This window comes from Chiloscyllium plagiosum, chromosome 9 (genome assembly GCF_004010195.1).
Source record: "Chiloscyllium plagiosum isolate BGI_BamShark_2017 chromosome 9, ASM401019v2, whole genome shotgun sequence".
In the NCBI taxonomy this organism is placed as follows: Eukaryota; Metazoa; Chordata; class Chondrichthyes; order Orectolobiformes; family Hemiscylliidae; genus Chiloscyllium; species Chiloscyllium plagiosum.
Window position 1 is genome coordinate 8,899,502 of NC_057718.1, and position 24,081 is coordinate 8,923,582.

The window sequence follows — 24,081 nt, forward strand, 5'->3', positions numbered from 1 at the left end:
TGATGGCGAAAAGTGCATTTGTATTGGAGTCAAGAGGGTTGGTTATCAACCTGCAACACTCTGTTTCGAAAGCTTCTTCTTTTGTGACATAGACCAGAGTCAATAGACTGAGGGACACCACTCTATATCAACCATGGCAGACCTGGGGTCTCTCCCACTCTCCAAAATTGGGAGGATTGAAGATAATTGAAGAAATTTCCCAGGCAACCATTGCTGGAACCTTCTAATGTTTGCTTCATCTTTCTGAGGTAAGCATCATCTCCTCCATTTTTCTCCAACTCAACAAAATCCCGAAGCAAGGTGAGTGGACAGCTTTCAAGAAGTCTGATGAAGGCCTCCTGCCGGGAACGTCGATTTTCCTGCTCCTCGGATGCTGCCTGACCTGCTGCGCATTTCCAGCACCACTCTAATCTAGACAGCTTTCAAGGCTTGAAAATGTGTTGCTGGAAAAGCGCAGCAGGTCAGGCAGCATCCAGGGAAGAGGAGAATCGACGTTTCGGGCATAAGCCCTTCTTCAGGAATGAGGAAAGTTTGTCCAGCAGGCTAAGATAAAAGGTAGGGAGGAGGGATTTGGACAAACTTTCCTCATTCCTGAAGAAGGGCTTATGCCCGAAACGTCGATTCTCCTGTTCCCTGGATGCTGCCTGACCTGCTGCGCTTTTCCAGCAACACATTTTCAGCTCTGATCTCCAGCAACTGCAGAGCTCACTTTCTCCTCAAAGCTTTCAAGACTTGCCCAAATGTCTGTCCTTCATTGATTAAATTAGTCGGTTGGTGACTATGGAGTGTAATGGGTGACCCACTAGTGTATGCCGCTGTAGAGCATCATGCTAAGTAACTTGCTCACACTCCAGCCATTGTTCATACTCAACATGGTCAGTGAGCCCTGAACATGCAAATTAATTACAAGACATCCTCAGGAAAACTGGGGATGGCTACTCTATTGCCAGTAGGATGAGGCAATGGCCTTCTGCAGCACGGATTCAGGCTGAGCAATTCATTCTGTATATACTCTCTATGTATTTTGTAGGACAACCTCCCCGCCTCCCACCCCACCTCCCACCACCACCACCACCTTACCCCGCCATATCAAAGTACCCCGAGAGTTATAAGTGTAAAATGAGAAGCAATGTATTTGACTCTGAACTGCCCTCTGAAATGGCTAGCAAACCACTCAGTCAATGGGCTATTAGGGATGGACATTAAATGTTAGTCTTACCATCAACACTCATATCTCATTAAAGAATAAAAAGAATTAGATGGAAGTCAACTCCCTAGTATAAATCTTATCAACAAATTTCACGTTCTCATCCTTAGAGTAAAAGTAGCTAATAGCTGTATATGCTAATAGCCATAAGACCAAAATAAAAGCTACAGGAGTAGGCCATTCGGCCTGCTCTGCCAATCAATAGCAGCATGATTGATTCAACACTCCTCACTTTCCTACCTTTCCAATCCTTTCCTCATAACCTTCGATTCTCCGACCAATCAAGAATCTCTCTATTTCAGCCTTAAATATACACAAGGACTCTGCCCCCACAGCTCTCTGTGGCAAAGAGTTCCAAAGACTCTCAAACCTCTCAGAGAAGAAATTCCTCCTCATCTCAGTCTTAAATTGGTGCCCCTTTATTCTGAGACTCTCGCCCCTGGTCCTGGACTCTCCCATGAGGGGAAACATCCTCTTAGCATTGACCCCTTACGAATCTGATGTGTATCAAAGAGAACAGGTCTCATTCTTCTAATCTCCAGTGAGTAGGGTCCCAACCTGTTTAACCTTAGATTATGAGACAATTCCTCTACACTCGGCTGCATTATTAGCAATGTCAGAGTTGGCTAACGTGGGGCCACTGTTTAAGAAAGGTGGTAAGGACAAGCCAGGGAACTATAGACTGGTGAGCCTGACCTCAGTGGTGGGCAAGATGTTGGCAGGAATACTGAGGGACAGGATGTACATGTATTTGGAAAGGCAAGGACTGATTAGGGATAGTCAACATGGCTTTGTGCGTGGGAAATCATGTCTCACAAACTTGATTGAGTTTTTTGAAGAAGTAACAAGAAGAAGTAACAAAGAGGATTGATGAGGGCAGAGCAGTGGACGTGATCTATATGGACTTCAGTAAGGCATTCAACATGGTTCCCCATGGGAGATTAGTTAGCAAGGTTAGATCGCATGTAATACAGGGAGAACTAGCCATTTGGATACAGAACTGGCTCAAAGGTAGAAAACAGAGGGTGGTGGTGGTGGAGGGTTGATTTTCAGACTGGAGGCCTGTGATCAAAGGAGTGCCACAAGGATCGCTACGTTTCATCATTTGGATGTGAACATAGGAGATATAGTTAGTAAGTTTGCAGATGACACCAAAATTGGAGGTGTAGTGCACAGCAAAGAAAGTTACCTCAGATTACAACAGGATCTGGACCAGATGGGCCAATGGGCTGAGAAGTGGCAGATGGAGTTTAATTCAGATAAATGTGAGATGCTGCATTTTGGAAAAGCAAATCTTAGCAGGACTTATACACTTAATGGTAAGGTCCTAGGGAGTGTTGCTGAACAAAGAGACCTTGGAGTGCAGGTTCATAGCTCCTTGAAAATGGAGTCGCAGGTAGATAAGATAGTGAAGAAGGCGTTTGGTATGCTTTCCTTTATTGGTCAGAGTATTGAGTACAGGAGTCGGGAGGTCATGTTGTGGCTGTACAGGACATTGGTTAGGCCACTGTTGGAATATTGCGTGCAATTCTGGTCTCCTTCCTATTGGAAAGATGTTGTGAAACTTGAAAGGGTTCAGAAAAGATTTACAAGGATGTTGCCAGGATTGGAGGATTTGAGCTATAGAGAGAGGCGAAACAGGCTGGGGCAGGTTTCCCTGGAGCATCAGAGGTTGAGGGGTGGCCTTATAGAGGTTTATAAATTCATGAGGGGGCATGGATATGATAAATAGACAAAATCCTTTCCTTGGGGTGGGGGAGTCCAGAACTAGAGAGCACAGGTTTAGAGTGAGAGGGGAAAGATATAAAAGAGACCTAAGGGGCAACGTTTTCATGCAGAAGGTGTTACGGGTATGGAATGAGCTGCCAGAGGAAGTGGTGGATGCTGGTACAATTGCAACATTTAAAAGGCATTTGGATGGGTATATGAATAGGAAGGGTTTGGAGGGATATGGGCCGGGTGCTGGCAGGTGGAACTAGATTGGGTTGGGATATCTGGTTTGGCATGAATGAGTTGAACTGAAGGGTCTGTTTCGGTGCTGTACATCTCTATGACTCTGTGACATCGAACTGGAACCTGAGTGAAGAAGATTTTACTTAAGCTTTGTTACACTAGGCCTCTGAATCTAATCTCTAAATAGCTCATAAATGTTCATCAGTTGACATGGGTGTGGTTCCTATGCCAGTGCTCATCTGCCTCATGGCATTCAGACAACCCTTATGTTCAATTAACGCCATGACCTCAGTGCTGTCTCTTTCTATAAACACATTTTGCTCTCCAACCCTGGATGGTCGTTCAATTCTGGACCCTCATATACCCTCAGTTTTCATCACCGTGATGTTGTTTTCATACCCAGATCACCCTTAAACCGTGTTATTTCCTTTCTCAACATTTCCACCGTCTCTCTCTCTCTCCTTGTACCTTTTCGACACTCAAAAAAAACCTACAGCAGTTGGTCACCTGTCCTTATAATCTCCTTCCGGGTTATCAAATTTTGTCAGAAATACAAGTCAGTGAAACACTTTATTATGTTACAGGTGTTAAATAAATGCTTGTGTTGCATTCGTGTAAAAGCACCATTTTTACCTTTTGATACCAAGGTCCTTTCAAGTACACAGTTTATAATCTGAGTATATGACCTGTCACACAGGTAATGAAGACTTTGATACTGTAAATTTAACAGAGTCTTAAGTCTGTTCTTTCATTTGTTTACTGTGAAAGTGCAGCCAAAGCAGTGGAGTGTCGAACTGCCTGGTTGAGAAAAACAGATCACAAAAGCTGACGATAAACGGAGAGTCATCAGGAAAGATGTGCGTAGAATCTGTGTCCTGCAGTGTGCAGTGCTAAATCCCTTTCCGGTCTTGCTCTGTGTGAATGACATTGGAGCTAATATCACCTTCTTGGTCACGCTGTCTACTCTTGGTCAGGCTATGTCCTCTGTGTGGACAAATTCAACACTTGCAGGACGCCTTCTGCCCTTTTGGGAATTCAAACAGAAAATTGCAGTTACCCGGGCAACTCTTTAATGTGTTACAGCCAGCTTTCTTGATAGAAAGAGAGTTTTTGCAAAAGTCTTTCCCTGTGCACTATTTAAGGTTGCAAACTGTGCTGAAGTACTAGATACCGACATTAAGTTAACATATAGCCTTTCCAAGTGTTTGCTCACACCAAATGTATGGCTCAACCACTTCACAGAATCCACACAGTGTGGAAGCAGGCCATTCAGCCCATCTAGTCCACACTGATATTCTGAAGAGCACCACCCAGACCCAGACCCCTACTCTATCTTTGTAACTCTGCATCTCCCATGAATAATTCACCAAACTTAATCTTTGGAATGGGAGAGGGGAAGGAAACCAGAGCATCCGGAGGAAACCTACACAGACAAAGCGAGAAAATGTAGTCTCTGCACAGTCACCCAAGGCTGGAAGTCAACCCTGGGTGTCTGGTGCTGTGAGGCAGCATGCTAACCACTGAGCCACTGTGCCACCCGACCTAGCAATGCATTGCCTTAACCTCCCAGCTCATCTTATCTCAACTCGAAAGGAACACTTTCCACACATTTCAGAAACAAAGAGGTACTTTTGGAAGTACAGACACAGCTGGGACAATCGGTTCGCACGCAGAAATTCTCACAAACAGTGTTGGCTTTTAAAACCGGTAAATTCTCTTTTCCGCAATGTTCGTTGGGGGATGAAGCGTGATGAAGACAATCAAAATAAAACCAGAACATTCTGGAAATGCACAGCAGCAGGTTGATCCATGGACAGAGAAAGGGAGGTGATGTTTCAAATTGATGAGGTTTTGTTGTAACATGCCCCAGGTTTAGTTTGAAGAGCACAAAGTGGTTTTAACACTCATCTAAATGGCCAGACATAACCCTTACACTACATTTCCATCAGGGCAGCATTCCCTCAATGCTTAACAAAAAACTGTAGCTCATCTTGAATATATCGATCTATACTTTCTCCTGATCGGAAATACACATACATCCGACTCTGAGCTCAGCACTGATCCAGGGAAAACATGAAGATAGCGGATGCATCACAGTTTGACCATAGACCAAAGAACAATACAGCGCAGAACAGGCCCTTCAGCCCTCAATGTTGCACCGACCTGTGAACTATTCTCAGCTCGTCCCCCTACACTATCCCATCATCATCCATGTGCTTATCCAAGGGCTGTTTAAATCTCCCTAATGTGGCTGAGTTAACTACATTAGCAGGTAGGGCATTCCACGCCCTTACCACTCTCTGCGTAAAGAACCTGCCTCTGACATCTGTCTTAAATCTATCACCCCTTAATTTGTAGTTATGCCCCCTCGTACAAGCTGCTGTCATAATCCTAGGAAAAAGACTTGCACAGTACACCCTGTCTAATCCTCTGATCATCTTGTATGTCTCTATCAAATCCCCTCTTTGCCTCCTTCTTTTCCAATGAGAACAGACCCAAGTCTCTCAGCCGTTCCTCATAAGACCTTCCCTCCAGACCAGGCAACATCCCTGTAAATCTCCTCTGCACCTTTGGTATGGCAACATCTTGGCCCAAAACTGCAAGAAATTACAGAGAGTTGTGCATGCAGCTCAGTCAATCACAAAAACCAGCCTCCACCCATTGACTCCATCTACACTTTCCACTGCCTTGTGAAAACAGCCAACATCATCAAAGGCCCCTCCCACCCCAGTTATACTCTCTTTTACCCTCTTCCATCAAGCAGAAGATACAAAAGTTTGAAAGCACATACCAACAGATTTAAGAACAGCTTCTTCCCCGCTGCTATCAGACTTCATGAACAGACCTCTCATACATTGGAATTGATCCTTCTCTTCACCTTCTCTGTAACTGTAGCATTGTAGTCTGCATTCTGCTCCATTACCCCAATGTGCTTATGTAAGGTACGATTTGCCTGGATAGCACTGCACCTTTTCACTGTATCTTGGTACATGTTACAAGAATGAATCAAATTAAATCAAATCAAAGAATAGTCCTCTCTGCAACAGTTCTCCAGCAATACCAACACTGTGGCCACAAGGCTAGTGCAATGGATCCTGAGGACATGCCCTCTAAACTCTCAAATGTTACCTTATAATGCTGATGACCTCAGCATGCTGCCCCTCCTCTGGGTTCTCTACCACACAGCACACCTTTAGAGTACCATTGCTTCCAAATTTCCAAACCCATGTGCAGTGTTTAATTGCTCTGTGTTTGATTATACAATTTTGTTTATAGCTGAAGCTCACTGTGCTTGATTGGTTGAGCCTGGGTGTGGACTCAGAAGAGTAAACAGTTTGCAGACAGATCGAACCTAGAGTGAGTAGATACATTAAGGCAATATGAATAAAACCTATTACAGCCCCCAGGGTATGTTCGCAATGTACAAGGCACAAGGCAGGGGTGTAATGGAATACCCTCCTAGAGGGCTAGACATGTACAACTCCAACAACACTCAAGAAGCTCAACAGCATCTGTCACTTGATTGACACCTAATCTACCACCTTCACCGCTCACACCCTCCACCACCAATGTACAATGGCAGCACTGTGCACTTTCTACAAGATACACATTGAGGTTCCTTAAACAGTACACTCCAAACGTACAACCTGTGCCAGCTAGAGAGACAAGGGCAATGGGCATGTGGGAGTGCCACCGCCTGCAGATTGCCCTCCAAACCACACGCCACCCTGATTTGGAATTGCATTGTCATTCCATCATCATCACTGGGTCACAACGCTGGAACTCCCTGCCTAACAGCACTGGAGGCAACCCTGGGGACTGCAAGAAAGTGGCTCAACATCACTTTATCGGGGCAATTAGGGATGGATAATAAATGCTGACCCAGACAGTAATGACCCCTGTGAAAAAGAAACTTGATCTCATCTCTATGTAAATTTTGAGTACAAAATATGCATCACACACAATCCTAACAGGAATTCCATCATTATTACTGGGTCAATCTCCTGGAATTGTTCAGGTGATCTCAGCCTGGGAACATCAGCATGGTGGGGACTGCCGTGTTTCAGAAAGGCTTGAGGAATAAGTAATAAATACCAGCTTTTCCAGTCTCATCTACACCCCAAGAACTTTGCTTTTAAGGAAAATGTCAGATGAGACTAAACTTTCGCCTCTGAACAGTTTAAATGCCAGCCCTGCCAGTATCCCCCTGAGACAGTAAATTAAAGTTAACAATTCTTCTTGATTTATAATGGTTTCATAACAAACATGTATTTATCGCAACTTTATTTTCTGAAATTAGGACGGGAGGTCTGTTACCTCACAGTCTTTCATGTGAAGACTCTCCAGTCTATTCATGCTGCCACCATGTTACCCTTGGCAATTCTGCTGAAGAAGTGAACGAAATAATGTCGGATAAAAAAACAAGACTTCCTCAGAGTTCCAGTAACCTGTTCCTCATCTTGTGTAGATGATAACTATCTTGAAAACTGTGCCTGGAGACCACTGAATAAGCAAACTGCACTAAACTACAGCATGGTAGATTACTGTCCTATCTCCGAGCAGAACATGTGAAGACTAGGTTCCCACAATGAGACATAGAGATGTACAGCACAGAAACAGACCCTCATTCCAACTCATCCATCCCAACCAGATATCCTAAATTAATTTAGTCCCATGTGGCCCATATCCCTCTAAATCCTTCCTATCATATACCCATCCAGATGCCTTTTAAATGTTGTCATTGTACCAGCCTCCACCGCTTCCTCTGGCAGCTCATTCCATACATGCACCACCCTCTCTTTGAAAAGGTTCTCTCTTAGGTCCCTTTTAAATCTTTCCCCTCTCACCTTAAACCAATGCCCTTTAGTTCTAGACTCCCCCACTCCAGAGAAAAGACTTTGACTGTTCACCCTATCCATACCCCTCATGATTTTATAAACCCCTATAAGGTCACCCTTCAGCCTCCGATGCTCCAGGGAAAACAGCCCTAGCCTGTTCAGCCTCTCCCTCCAGGTCAAACCCTCCCATCCTGGCAACATCCTTGTAAATCTTTTCTTAACCCTTTCAGGTTTAACAACATCCTTCCTATAGCAGGGAGACCAGAATTGCACACAGTGATCCAAAAGTGGCCTAACCAATATCCTATACAACCACAACATGACCTCCTAACACCAATACTTGATGGTCTGACCAATAAAGGCAAGCATACCAAACGCCTTCTTCACTATCCTATCTACCTGAAACTCCACTTTCAAGGAACTATGAATCTGCACTCCAAGGTCTCTTCATTCAACAACATTCCTCAGGACCTTACAATTCAGTGTATTAGTCCTGCCCTGATTTGCCTTTCAAAAATACAGCACCTCACATTTATCTAAATTAAACTCCATCTGCTACTCCTTGCCAAGGGACAGTTTTCATGGAACCACATTTCCCAAGACTTTGATATGTCCAAAACCAGGTTCTTTAAGTCACTTGAGTTAATTTGAATGTTTCTTTCATTATTATTTACTAACAGGGTTTGTCCATCACTGGCTGGCCCATTCTTTATTGCCCGTTCCCCAGTTACCTTTTAGAAGCTGCCATCTTGAACCATTGCAGACCCACAATGCTGTTTCTGAGAGAGTTCAAGGATTTTGACCAAGCGACGCCGAAGGAAGAGTGATAAATTTCCAAGTCAGGATAGTGAGCAGTTTGGAGAGGAAGCTGAAAGTGGAGCTGTTCCCATGTATCTGCTGCCCTTGTCCCTCTGGATGGAAATGGTCCCGGTTTTGGAAGGTGCTGTCTGAGGAACTTTGGTGGATTTCTGCACTGCATCATATAGACAGTACACGCTACTGCTACTGAGCATCAGTAGTGGAGGAGTGGATGCTTGTGGATGTGGTGTCAATAAGGACCAGTGCTGCTTTGTCCTAAATGATGTTAAGCTTCTTGAGTGTTGTTGGGGCTGCACGTATCCAGGGCAAGTGGGGAGTATTCCATCACACTCCTGACTTGTGCCTTGTAGTTGGTGGACAGGCTTTGGGGAGGCAGGAGGTGAGTTATCACAACAGTATTCTGAACTTCTGAACTACTGTAACACCCACTGTGTTTATGTGACCAGTCCAGATATATTTCTGGTCAATGGGGACCCTCAGGATGTTGATAGTGGGAGAATTCAGTGATGATAACACCCGTGAATATCAAGGGGCAGTAGTTAGAATCATCATAGAATCCCTACATTGTGGAAACAGGCCCTTCAGCCCGATGAGTTCATACCAACCATCCAAAGAGTAACCCACCCAGACCCATTACCCTATTAATCTGAATTTACCCCAGACTAATGCATATAATCTACACATCCCTGAACACTATGGGCAATTTAGCACAGCCAATTCACCTAACCTGCATCTTTTGGACTGTGGGAGGAAGCCGGAGAAGCGGAGGAAACCCACGCAGACACAGGGAGAATATGCAAACTCCACACAGACAGGTGGGAATCGAACCCAGGTCCTGGCGCTGTGAGGCAACAGTGCTAACCACTGAGACACCAACCCACCCCAACCCGATGGGCATTTGTGTAGCACAAATGTTACTTGCCACATTTTAGCCCAAGCCTGGATATTATTCAGATCTTGTTGCATTTGGACACAGACGGCTTCAATATCATCAGTGATGTGGACTGCTTTAGTTTGGGGTGTTTTGTTAGATGAAAATAAGGTAAAAGAGAGATACAAAATGAAACATACAGGGAATGATAATGGAAAGCTGGTGTGGGAATGCAGTTACCTCTCCCCATGGACCAATAGTAAACGAATCACAACAGGACTTGTACACAATGCGAGCAGCAGGGATTAGTTAATGAGGCAAGCTATCCTTTGTTATTTCCAAGCTTCAGCTGATATAGTTATCAGAATTAAAATGACAGGTTGAGGAGAATAGCTCCTGGGAACTAGACTGTAAATGTTGCATTGATGCAACTGTGTACAGATCAGTCTAATGGAGTGCCTCAGGGTTTCCATGACAACCGTGAGAAACAGTTTCCGTCTCGGGATGGAGGGCAATTGCGTGAATATTTCCCAGATATTTAACTCGGGCACAGTACAATTATGTAACACAATCAATCGCAAAATTAAATCCGGCTGAGAAGCTATCGGATAGTTCAGGCCCTCTGCTTGATTCAACCATAAGCAGGCCCCGTGTTTCAATGGGAATGTCACTATGAATGGACCGTGCTGGTGACTATACCCTATAATGCTGAGCTATCAATGCATGCCTTGGATTTTTCCACATGAACTATTTCTGTATTTCACTGTGGTCATGGTTAGAATAAAACTGGTGGCACTGTTAATCACAAAATCATAGAATCCCGACAGCATAGAAGCAGACACTTCAGCCCACACTGACACACCCAAAAAGCATCCAACCCAGACCCATCCCATGCCTGCATTTCCCACGGCAAATCTACCCTAACCTGCACTCCTTTGGACTGTGGGAGGAAACCCAGACAGACCATGCAGAATCCACACAGACAGTCACCTGAGGGTAGAATCGAACCAGGGTCCCCAGTGCTGTGAGGCAACAGCACTGACCACCGTGCCACCATGTCACCCAAGAGGCAAGTCCCTTTAAAATTTGTTGGAGTACTGTGAGCAGATTTGAGTACCATGCCCTAGGAAGAATATACTGGCCTTGGAGAAAGTTCAATGTAAGTTTACAAGAATGATACCCAGACTTTGGGGGTTAAGTTAGGAGGAGAGATAATAAAAATTAGGTCTAATTTCACGAGAATTTAGAAAATTAAGGGGTGATCTGATTGAAGTCTTCAAGATCGTAACAGGAAAAGACAGGGTAAATAACAATAAGCTATTTCCACTGACTAAAGATTCTTGAACTAAGGGTTTTTGAATTTGAATTTGTATTGAATTTATTGTCATGTGTACTGAGGCACAGCGAAAAGCTTTATCTTGCGAGCAATACAGGCAGATCACAGAGTTAAGTAGCACAGACAGTAAGTAATAGGTAAACAGCAGCAAAAACAAAAATACAGGTACAGGCAAATGTTAAGAGTTTGTGAGTCCATTCAGTATTCTAACAACAGTAGGGTAGGAATTGTTTTGAAACCAGCTGGTGCAAGTGTTCAGGCTTCTGTACTTTTTCCCCGATGGTAGAGGTTGTAGAAAAGCATTGCCAGGGTGGGATGGATCTTTGAGAATGCTGGTGGCCTTTCCTTGACAGTGGGCCTGGTAGACAGATTCTATAGATGGCAGGTTGGCCTTTGTGATTGTCCGGGCCAAGTTCACCACTCTCTGTAACCATCTCCGATCTTGAATGGTACAGTTACCATACCAGGTAGTAATACATCCAGACAGAATGCTGTTGATGGCGCACCTATAAAGGTTGGCAAGGGTATTCGCCGTCATACCAAATTTCCTCAGCTGCCTGAGGAAGAAGAGACGTTGTTGGGCCTTTGTAACCAGTGTGTCCACATGAAGAGCCCAAGAAAGCTTATGGTGATGACCACTCCCAGGAGCATGGTATGGTCTGAACATTAAGGTCAGACCATCCAGGAGAAATGTTAGGAAGCAGTCCTACACACAAAGGGTAGGAGAGATTTGGAACTCTCTTCCACAAGTGACAGTGGATGTAGGATAACTTGCTTGTTTTAAATCTGAGATGGATGCATTCTTGTTGAGCAATGGTATTAAGGAAAATGGGCCAAGGGCAGGTATATGGAGTCAGGCCACAGATCAGCCATGATCACATTGAATGATGGAACAGGCTTGAGGGGCTGAATAGTCAACTCTTGTTCCTATTTGGCAGGCTGTGCTGTATAAGGTAGTTGGCTTTAAAGGGTTAACTTGAACACTTAGCAATAGCTCCATCCACCAATAAATTGACTGTTTTGGGGAGGAGCTAGCTAGTTGCTGTAGCTTGCTATTAGTTGTTAATCAGTTCTAAAAGCCAAGTTACTCTCTCTAGAAGGTGTTCTCAGTGAAAGAATGTTAACTAATTTGGAAGCCAGCCAGAGAAGATTCATTAGATTAATACCTGGAATGAGTGGATTGCCTAATGAGAGAAACCTGGGCATCTAGGTCTATATTCTTCGCTTGGAAGAGTCAGAGGTGACTTCATTGAAAGATTTAAGATCCTGAGGGGACTTAACCAGGTGGAGTTGGGAAGGATGTTTCCTCTTGTGGGGGGATCCAGAATCCATTTTAGACGGAGATGAGGTAAAGTTTGTCCTCTCAGAAGGTAGTGAGTCTTTGGAATTCCCTTCCTCAAAAGACAGTAGGAGCAGAAATTTTAAATATTTTTAAGGTAGAGGGAGATAGATTCCTGATTACTGAAGGGATGAAAAATTATCAAGGAAATGTAGAAAATAGATTCATGTTAAAATCAGATAGGAATGATCATTGAATGGCAGAATGTTCCTTGTTCGTCAGTGTTGATCTGTTATACTTTGGCCAGAGCCAGTTGTTCAGCAACTGCTGAAAATGAACAACAACAAGAATTTGCAAAAGACCATTATCCATGGACATCCCATCAATATTAAAGACATACCTGAGAACATATGTTCATTTTGGCCATCTTCAACACATCCCAGCATGTTCAAGGACAAACAAGTCCTAAAGCTGAAAACATTAAAAAAAAAAGAGTTACACCAGAGATACAGATGTATTGAACATGCAGGAAGACCAGCATGTCAGGCGCACACTGGCCAGAGATGAATTCAGATATTCAAGGAATGTATGATATGGAGGTGCCGGTGTTGGAGTGGGGTATACCAAGTTAAAAATCACACAATGCCAGGTTACAAGTTTATTTGGAAGTACTAGCTTTCGGAGTGCTGCTCCTTCATTAGCTGGTTGTCATAACCACCTGATGAAAGAGCAGCGCTCTGAAAACTAGTGCCTCCAAGTAAACCTGTTGGACTGTAAGCTGGTGTTGTGTGATTTTTAACAAGGAATGTATGTGGGTCGTGGAAGTGGAAGGAGCTTCTACAATGTTCCATCCAACCCTTAGACAAAGGTAACAATGGATATATTGTACAGGGAAGATGACATCCTTGTGAGAGTTTACTTTCTCAAATTTCCAAAATTGTTGGACAACTTAGCAACACAATTAGTGTTGGGATGGTCATTATTTTCATTTTTTATTGGGCAGACTGGATTTGAACTTCAATCACCAGGTCATGAGATCAAATTCAAGATGGTTATTCCTGGAGTTTATTCGCTGTGCTGCAGTTCCTCAAACACTCATGATGATCTTACATTGGGGCTCTTTTATGTTAGTGTGGAAACACATTCAAAAGAAAGAGGAGTCAAAATTGCAGTTTCTATCTTAAAAATGTAGCACACACTCTCTCCCTGAAGGAGCATTTATTTAAGTAAGAAGCAGTAAAACATGAAGGCTCCGAGATCTCATAAGGGTATGGGAGGAGGCGGCCTGACTTCAGTTGTCTAAAAACCCTACACCCCACAGCCCATGAAGCTGGTATTACTGCTCAAATTAATGTCAGGTATAAAGACAGAAAACGTTGGCAGCACTCAGTGGGTCGGGCAGCATCTGTGGAGAGCAAAACATTTCAGACTCAAAGACCTTTCATTAGAACTGGTCCAGGCAAGTCCATGCCTGCAGCTTAAGCAGACTAAAACCTGGACACGTGGTTTTTAGAATATCCCTTTATAAGGCAGAGCTGAGGAGAATTCTTTTTCTCTCAGAGTGTCTCCAGAGCATCAAAGTCTTTTATCCAGAAGGAGGCAGAATCTTTAAATTTGTTCAAGGCTGAGCTCGGTAGGTTTTTTTAATTGGACAATGAAGTCAACAGTATTGACAGGAAGGTGTAGCCAAGATTACAACCAGAGCAGCCATGACCTTATTGAGTAGCAGAGGCTGACAGTCCTTTTCCTGCTTCTAAATTGTTTGTTTTATGTTCCAACCTTGAAGTGACTCATAAAATGATTGAAGACATTTTAACAGAGAAATAGTAATCTGAAACAAAAGAAAGAAAATTGAAGGAGGACATATTGGGAGATCGTGTTGTGGCTGTACCAGGACACTGGTTAGGCCACTTTTGGAATATTGTGTTCAATTCTGGTCTCCCTGCTATCAGAGGGATGTTGAGAAACTTGAAAGAGTTCAGAAAAGGACCTTGCCAGGGTTGGAGGGTTTGAGCTATAGGGAGAGGCTGAATAGGGTGGGGCTGTTTTGTCTGGAGTGTTGGAGGCTAATGTGTGGTCTTATAGAGGTTTACAAAATCATGAGGGACATGGATAGGATAAATAGACAAAGTATTTTATCCCAGGGTAGGGAAAAACTAGAAGGCACACATTTAAGGAGAGAGAGAAAAACTTTAAAAGGGACCTAAGAAGCAACTTTTTCACACAGAGGATGGTACGGGTATGGAATGAGCTGCCAGAGGAAGTGGTGGAGGCTGATACAATTACAACATTTAAAAGGCATCTGGATGGGTATATGAATAGGAAGGGTAAGGAGGGATATTGGCCAAATGCTGGCAAATGGGACTAGATTAATTTAGGATATCTGGTCAGTGTGAACAAGTTAAACTAAAAAGTCTGTTTATGAGCTATACAGCTCTGTGACTCTCTGACATGGTGATAGAGGCAAGCGAGACTTGACTTTTTAATCCATGAAATTACCATCGATTTGTGTAATTGCACTGAGGTAATGCCAAATTGTGGGGATACAGTGATACCAGACACAGTGGTATCATGGGTTGAATTCTCATCACCTTGTTGAGTTTTTTTTATGTTAACCACACCAGAATGGGGAAGAAGGGACCATCCAGAAGCTTAGCAATGCTCTTACCCATTTTTCACCGCATGGCAACCACTCAAAGAGCAACATGACATCCAGTTGCACTGTGTTTGATTTGGTAAGCCTGTTGCCTGATCGATGTTCACTGTGTTTGATTGGTTAAGCCAGTGTGTGGACTTAGAGAAAGCAAAGCAAAGCTGTCGAAAGAGCTGGAAGGCAGACATTGTAAAGCGTTGTGAATAAAAGTTGTTGTGCATATAGAAACTGATGGTGTCTCTGCAAAAAAAATCAGGGACTGGAAACACACAATGAGCAGGTTTGTCAGAGACCCAAAAACAGCAACTGAGGATGAGGTCTGGCAAGATAGTCTGACCAAGAGCACAAATCATTATATCGGTGTCAGGACAATTCTGTGCACTCTCCATCTTCCTGCATCTCTCTCTGTTTCCCATTTTTGCCCTGTTTTACTTTAAATTATACAGTGGTTTCCACCTTGTTCACTCCATGTCAGACATCACTAATTGGGATGAAAAGCCTCTGCATAAGGACAGAGGAGAGACAACCGTAAATGCATTGCACCCACGCAGGGCACGTGCAATCGAGAAAACTATATCTACAAAGAGGTCTATCGGGGTTTATGGTGAAATAGGTATTTCAATCATTTTATTTTCAGAAAAGCCAAAGGTTAATAAGCCCTAAAAACCTACCTTATTTGGGGAGCCCACTCTGCCTAAGCACTCTATTCCTCAATCAAATTCCTCCTCAAACTCCAGAGTAAGTCCCAGCCTATCCAGCCTAATTTTATAACTCAAACACTCCTTTCCTGGTAAATCTTTTCTGAACCCTGTTGAGCTTAATAATATACTTCCTACAACTGGGTGACCAGAAGAGGCCTCACCACTCTCCTATACATCCTCAACATGACATCGCAACTCCTATATTCAATGGTCTGAACAATGAAGGCGAGTGTGCTAAATACCCTGTGTATTTGTGAGGCAGTTACAAAGAATTATGCACCAGGAATGCTCCGTCTCACTGTTCTACAACACTACCCAGGGCTCTACCATTAATTGCACAAGTCCTGTCCTTGTTTATTTCACCAAAATGCAATACCTCACATTTATCCAACTTAAAGTGCATCTGCCCCTCCTCAGCCCAATGACCAAATTGATCAAGATCCCTTTGTAATCTAGGATGACCTTATCCACTGTCCACTATCCCACCAATTTTGGTGTCACCCACAAACCTATTAACCATGCCCCCTGTATTCTCATCCAAATCATTTATATAAATGACAAACAAAAGTGGAGAGAGTACCAATCCCTGTGGAACTCTGCTGGTCACAGGCCTCCAGTCTGAAAAACAACCCTCCATCATCACCCTCTGTCTCCTACCATCAAGCCAATTTTGTATCCAATTTGCAAACTGTCCTTGAATCCCATGTGGCCTAACTTTAACAATTAATGTATCATGCAGAACCTTATCAAAGGCTTTACTAAAGTCCAAGTAAACAATATCTATCACTCTGCCCTCATCAATGTTTTTGGTTACTTCCTCATTAAACTCAATCAAGTTTGTGAGACATTCCCATGCACAAAACCATGCTGACTATCCCTAATCAGTCCTTGCCTCTCCAAATGCGTGTAAATCCTAACTTTCAGAATCACCTCCAACACTTTACCCACCACCAATGTCAGGCTCAGAGGTCTATAGTTCCCAGGCTTCCCCTTACAGCTTTTCTTAAATAAAGGCACAACATTAGCCACCCTCCTGTCCCCCAGCACCTCACCTGTGGTAATAGATGATATAAATATTTCTGCTAAGAGGCCTCACAATTTCTTCCCTAGCTTCTCACAATGTCCTGGGATACATTAGATCAGATCCTAAACATTTATCCACCTTTAATGTTTTCTAAGATCTCCAGCACTTCCTCTTCTTTAATGTAAACTATTGTCAAAACATCAATATTCATTTCTCCATAAGACCATAAGATAGAGGGGCAGAATTAGGACATTGGGTCCATCAAGTCTGGTCTGTTGTTCAATCATGGCTGATATCTTTCTCAAGATTAGAGTGGTGCTGGAAAAGCACAGCAGATCAGGCAGCATCCGAGGAGCAGGAAAATCGACGTTTTGGGCAAAAGCCAATCATCAAGCTTTTGCCTGAAATGTCGAATTCCCTGCACCTCGGATGCTGCCTGACCTGCTGTACGTTTCCAGCACCACTCTAATCTTAACTCTGATCTCCAGCATCTGCAGTCCCCTTTTTTGCCTGATATCTTTCTCAGTCCCAGTCTCCTGCCTTCTCTCCGTAACCCTTGATATTCACATCCATCACCAAATAAAAAGAATATTCATTAAGATGGGCATTGCTACAGCTAAGCTGGTCTAGTCCACCATTTTAATAAGCGCATTAGCTCACATCAACGTATCTTCTCTTTTAAAACATCAGACAAGTGGAACTTAACATAAATAACCATGCGGAGATACAGTGTGCCAAAATTTCCTGCCTTATAAGCCAATGGCGGTATAATAAAAACCATTTTATCCATAAAATTACACACGCACACCAAGCAGAGTATCCCTCATCAAGGGCTGGCAGATGTCAAAACAAAACTTGACAAAAACAAGAAAGAATTCCTACAAAATTAACAGAAGCCATTATTTTCCACAGACAGTGACCAGCCAAGAGCTGGACCTTTGGGAGATGAACAATGCCTTTCATTGTATTCATTTCCAATCACAGGAAAGCCCATGTAACTCTCTCAATTGCTGGCTCTGAGGCAGTTTCCCCGAGTGCTTTCAGAATCCAAAACTATCGGAGGCACTGAAGAGAAGAGATTCATCTGTCAAAATAAACATTCCCTTTTTAAAGGGGCAGCCGTCTTCAGCATTTTGGCAAAGCGGTCCTTAGGTTTCTTAGTAAAAGTTCATTTAAAACCATGCTGACTGTATATGTTAATATGTACTTTCTGTCTTCATCTTGCTGAGGTGGGACAGGTTGGGGTGAAGTGAGGGGTGGAGTCCTCAACTCTTGGTAGTCAAGGAGTCCTGGTGCATACAATTTTCCCCTCTGTCCCCTCCGTAGAAGCAAGAGGGGAAATAAACTGGCTTCCATCAAGCTTTAGATTTTTTTATTGCAGGGAGAGAGAGAGAGCACTTCCCAGAGATCCAAAGGCTTCTGGCTATATCATTCACAGCCACAAGATGTTCAGCTACCTGAGAGCTAATAGCATTGTTGTTGACAGGCAGAAAGCCTTTGTCATTGACAACTGGCCACCAGACCAATCAGTTACCTGTTCCCAGCTGAATCTCACTTGATATATAGCCCCTGGTGCCAGCCTGTCTGCTGTGACACAGCTGCACTAGAAGCAAAGTATTTGGTTCACAGTTTTTCAAGTTGACAGGCCCTATTTGCAACATGGTTAAAGGGCTCTTCATCACACCATATCTGTGCCAATCCTCTGAATGTACAATTTACCTCATGCCATTACTCCTGTCTTCCCCCTGTAACCTTGAACATTTTTTGTTTCCTGATAGCAGTCTGATTCTCTTTTAAATTCTAGAATGAACCAAATTTTTGCACACTGAATTCCAGATTGTGAAAACACTCTACGTGAAAACATTTCTCCTTGGGCCATTTTGCTTCTATTTGCCAATCACTTTCAATCCATTTTAGCTATAGAGAAAGGTTGAATAGGCTGGGGCTGTTTTCCTTGGAGCGTGGAGGCTGAGGGGTGACTTTATAGAGGTTTACAAAATCATGAGGGGCATGGATGGGATAAATAGACAAAGTCTCTTCCCTGGGATGTGGGAATCCAGAACTAAAGGGCATAGGTTTAGGGTGAGAGGGGAAAGATATAAAAGAGACCTCAGGGGCAACTTTTTCACGCAGAGGGTGGTACATGTATGGAATGAGCTGCCAGAGGAAATGGTGGAGGCTGGTACAATTGCAGCATGTAAAAGGCATTTGGATGGGTAAATGAAGAAGAAGGATTTGGAGGGATATGGGCTGGTTGCTGGCAAGTGGGACTAGATTGGGTTGGGATATCTGGTCGGCATGGACGAGGTGGACTGAAGGATCTGTTTCCGTGCTATATATCTCTATGATGCTGTGACTCTACGACTCTCATTGTCAGTACTTTCCATCACTGGGAGCAGTTTCTTCCTCTCTACTCCCTCCAGAGCCCCTCCTGTGTTTGAACACCTCGGTTAAATCTCCTCATAACTAGGTGGCCAAAAGTTGCCTGCCAATCAGAAGCCAACAACTTCTGGGTCCTAAAGTCCACAGGTTAGGACTCTGTGAGGAGGCATGTAAAGCATAGAAACATAGCAAATAGGAACTCGGGCATGCTCCCATTCAATATGATCATGGCTAAACATCCAACTGAGTACAAAAACAGACATTACTGGAAAAACTCAGCAGGTTTGGCAGCATCTGTGGAGAGAAATCAGAGTTAATGTTTCAGGTTGAGTGACCCTTCTTCAGAACTGAAGGGTCACTGGACCCAAACTATTGATTCTGATTCCTCTCCACAAATGCTGCCAGACCACATTGTCACCGGCTCCAGGAAGGGGGCCCACTGCTCATATACACCACAGGAGCCGGCTGTTTGATCCATCGAGTCCATGTCAGCTGCCTTCAAGGATAAGATATGGGAGCAGAATCAGGCCATTCTGCCCATCAAATCTGCTCCTCCATTTGATCATGGCTAATATGCTCCTCACCCCCCATTTCCCTGCCTTCTCCTGATATCCCTTCAACCCATTACCAATTAAAAATCTATCTAACTCCTCCTTAAATTTACTCTCTGTCCCAGCATCTACCTCATTTTGGGGCAGTGAATTCCCACAGATTCATAACCCTTTTGGAGAGGCAGTTTCCCCTCAACTCTGTTTTAAATTTGCTGCCCCTTATCCTAAGACTATGATCTCTCGTCCCAGAATGCCCCACAAGAGGAAGCGTCCAATCCATGTCTACTTCATCCACACCTTTTGTCATCTTGAATACTTCAATTTGATCTCCTCCCACTCTTCCAAATTCCAGTGCAATTCAACAGGTTCCAATTCCTTGCCCTTTCCATTTCATGTTGTGCAAATTAAATCGCACAAAATATGCAGAAGTCTCACACACAAGTAAACCTTTTGTTATTTACTCATTCGCAGGATAAGGGCATGAATGGGTCAACATTGTTTGCCATCCCTAGTCATAATGAGGGCAGTTAGAGTCAACTACATTGCTGTTTGGGTCTGGACTCACATGTCGGCCAGTCCAAGTAAGGATGGCAATTTCCCTCCATAAAGGACATTAGTGAACCAGATGGATTTTTCCTGACATTTGTGTCATCATTAGATTCTTAATTCCAGATTTTTTTTACTGACTTCACACCCCACCATGTGTCATGGCAGGATTCAAACCCAGGTTTCCAGAACATTGTCCGGGTCTCTAGATTAACAATCCAGCAACGATACCATTGGGCCATCACCTTCCCTTAACAAACACCCCTTAGGGAATTCCCTCCCAACTCCCCTTATCCATTAGGTCTCCATCCAGGTTGGCATTTGATGCTTGAGATTAATTGTCCTTGAGCTAAACAGTTTGCTAAGTCGCATCAGACTCAGTTGCATTGTTGTATCGACATGAAGGTAGGAAGATTTCCTTTCTTTAATCTTTAGTGAGCCAGCTGAGTTTCTACAACAATCGGTCAATAGACAATAGACAATAGGTGCAGGAGTCGGCCATTCTGCCCTTCGAGCCTGCACCACCATTCAATATAATCATGGCTGGTCATCCTTAATCAGTATCCTGTTCCTGCCTTATCTCCATAACCCTTGATTCCACTATCCTTGAGAGCTCTATCCAACTCTTTCTTAACTGAATCCAGAGACTGGGCGTCCACTGCCCTCTGGGGCAGAGCATTCCACACGGTCATAGTCATTATGCTCACCATTACTGTAACCACCTTAATGTTCAAGTTGTATTTAATTGAAATTAAATTCCAACAGTTGATATAGTGGGATTTGAACCCATGTCCCTAACTCTTTAGCCTGAGTCCAACGAGACCCGAGAATCCAGGTGCATGGATTTTTTGAATGTCATGAACAGGTGAAGAAAATAATCAAGGAAGCGAATGAAATGCTGCCCTTGATTTCTGAGGGACTGCAGTACAATCAGTAATTTTGCAGCTATACCAAACCCTGGTCAGACCCCACTTGGTGTACTCTGAGCAGATCTGGGCATACACCTCAGGAAGGATGCACTGGCCTTGGAAGGTAGGTTTACAAGAATGATATCTGTACTCCAAGGGTTACATTATGAAGAGAGATTACACAAATTAAATCTGTTTCCTTTAAAATTTTGAAGGTTAAGTAGTGATGTGATCGAAACATCCAAGATATTATCAGGAAAAAGTAGATAAAACTGTTTCGACTGGTTGGGAATTCTAGGAAGCATAGTCTGAGAATTAGAACCAGACGTTCGGGAGAGATGTTTGGAAGCACGTGGGCACACACAGAGTGGGAGAACTCTCTTCCACAAATGGAAATGGATGCTGGATCAGTTGTTAATTTTGAACCTGATATATAGATACGGATATGAATAGATTGAGAGGGATACATTCCAAAGGCAGGTACGTGGAGTTAGACGATAGACTATTGAAAGGTGGAACTGGCTCAAGGGACTGAATGACCTACTCCTTTTCCTTTCGTTGACAGGAACCAATCTATTTCCATTACCACAACAGTACCATGTCCATCCTGGCATCGTGCCAATACAGCACACCCTCTGACTGCAGTGGAGTGTCAGCCTAGATTAATTTCAAAGACTGGGTTATACAAAGTGGGAAAAAACTGCAAACACAGTGGATGCAAAATAATTCTGTGATAGCAAACGCATGTTTAATAAAACATTAGGGTACATTTCCTGTTTGAAAGGTTAAAGAATTGATGCTAAAGTGCAGCAATCTGATTCTCTTCATCTTGCTCGCTGCATGACTCCCTCTGGAAGCAGAATCTGTCCTATTTATTCATCTGCCACTGCATTAAATCACGCTTGCCATAATACTCAGCATTACAGCCAAGGAAAGTCTTACACTGCACCCTTTACACTATCTTTCAGACTTCTAGTTAGTGTTCACTTTCCCCTATCACAGTATGGTAGCAGGAAGCAGACCATTTGACCCATCGAGTCCACACTAACAGCATCCCACCAGACCCACCTCCTTCCCTATCCCTGGATTCCCCATGGCTAATCCAACGAACATGCACATCTCCAGATACTATCGGTAATTTCCCCAGGTCAGTGCACCTGACCTGCACACCTTTGGACAGTGGGACAAAACACACGCAGACACAGTGAGAATGTGAAAACTCCACACAGACAGTCACCCGAGGCTGGAATCAAACCTGGATCCCTGGAACTGTGAGGCAAGTGTGCTAACCACTGAGCCACCAAGGGAATCATTAAGGACTAAGGGAATAGCACAGGGAAAATGGCATTGGAATAAAGATCAGACGCGAATTCTTTGTATGGAGGAATGGACTCAAGGGGCTGACTGGCCTCCTCTTGCTTCTATTTCCTATAATCATTCCATTCTTCAATTCTGAATGATGTCATTCACTGTTGATGTTCCTCTTAATATTCCTATATCCCTATTGCATTATCATAGTATGCAGAATAGTATATTCTCCCAATGAGTGGAAATTCTCTCTGTCAGGGAAATATTGTGATGAGATCTCTCCGGGGATCCAATGCACGAGGTCCCTAGTTTCAAGATGACTAACAGTTTGTGTATTCAATGGTGTTGCGACAAAGGTTTACCAGATTGATTCCTGGAATTGCAGGACCGATGTATGAAGAGAGACTAGATCAGTTTGAACTTTATTCACTGGAGTTTAGAAGAATGTGGGAGGGGTGGAGGATCTCATAGAAGCCTATAGAATTCTAACAGGACTAGACAGGGTAAAAACAGGATGGATGTTCCTGATGACCGGCCAATCCAGAAAGTCAAAAGATCGGGGGTAGGCCATTGGGACTGAGCTGAGGAGAAATGTCTTCACCCAGAGAGTGGTGAGCCTGTGGAATTCTCTGCCACAGAAAGCAGTAGAGACCAAAACATTGAATGTCTTCAAGAAGAAAATGGATGTGGTTCTAGGGGCTAAAGGGATCAAAGGGTACAGGGAGAAAGCAGGAACAGGGGACTGAGTGAAGGATCAGACTGAATGGTGGAGCGGGCTCAAACGGCCAAATGGCCGATTCATCCTCCTGTTTTCTGTGTTTGTATCTCATCTTCACTAACAGCTATTCTCCAGCTTCCTGGAAGGATGGGATTGTGTGAGAAGGGATGGGATCATAGCAGTTGCCAGAAAAACTGGTGCCAACCCTTTGGTAGTAAATGGCATGGCATTTGGGGCATTGAAAAGAAGTGTCAGCGCATTCACTGGTGCCCTGGTCACTATTGGCACGCAATCAATGATGGTATGTATGCAAGAGAAGCTAGACACAGTGATCTCACCACTTGCCAATGAGCTAATTGAGGTACAGACATGCTCTGATTAAGGTAGTCATTGGTGTCTATATGTGTGTATAAATTACACATCTGGTACATTTGACTCTGAACTCTAGACAATGACACCCTTAAAAACCGTGACCCAATGGGATAAGGGTAGGCGTGTGTCATCCTAAGATTTTAACTCTTTGAGAGAAAGTGAGGGCTGCACATGCTGGAGATCAGAGCTGAAAATGTGTTGCTGGAAAAGCGCAGCAGGTCAGGCAGCATCCAAGGAACAGGAGAATCGACGTTTCAGGCATAAGCCCTTCTTCAAGAATGAGGAAAGGGTGTCCAGCAGGCTAAGATAAAAGGTAGGGAGGAGGGACGTGGGGGAGGGGCTTTGGAAATGCGATAGGTGGAGGGAGGTCAAGGTGAGGGTGATAGGCCGGAGNTTCTTCAAGAATGAGGAAAGGGTGTCCAGCAGGCTAAGATAAAAGGTAGGGAGGAGGGACGTGGGGGAGGGGCTTTGGAAATGCGATAGGTGGAGGGAGGTCAAGGTGAGGGTGATAGGCCGGAGTGGGGTGGGGGCGGAGAGGTCAGAAAGATGATTGCAGGTTAGGAAGGCGGTGCTGAGTTCGAGGGATTTGACTGAGACAAGGTGGGGGGAGGGGAA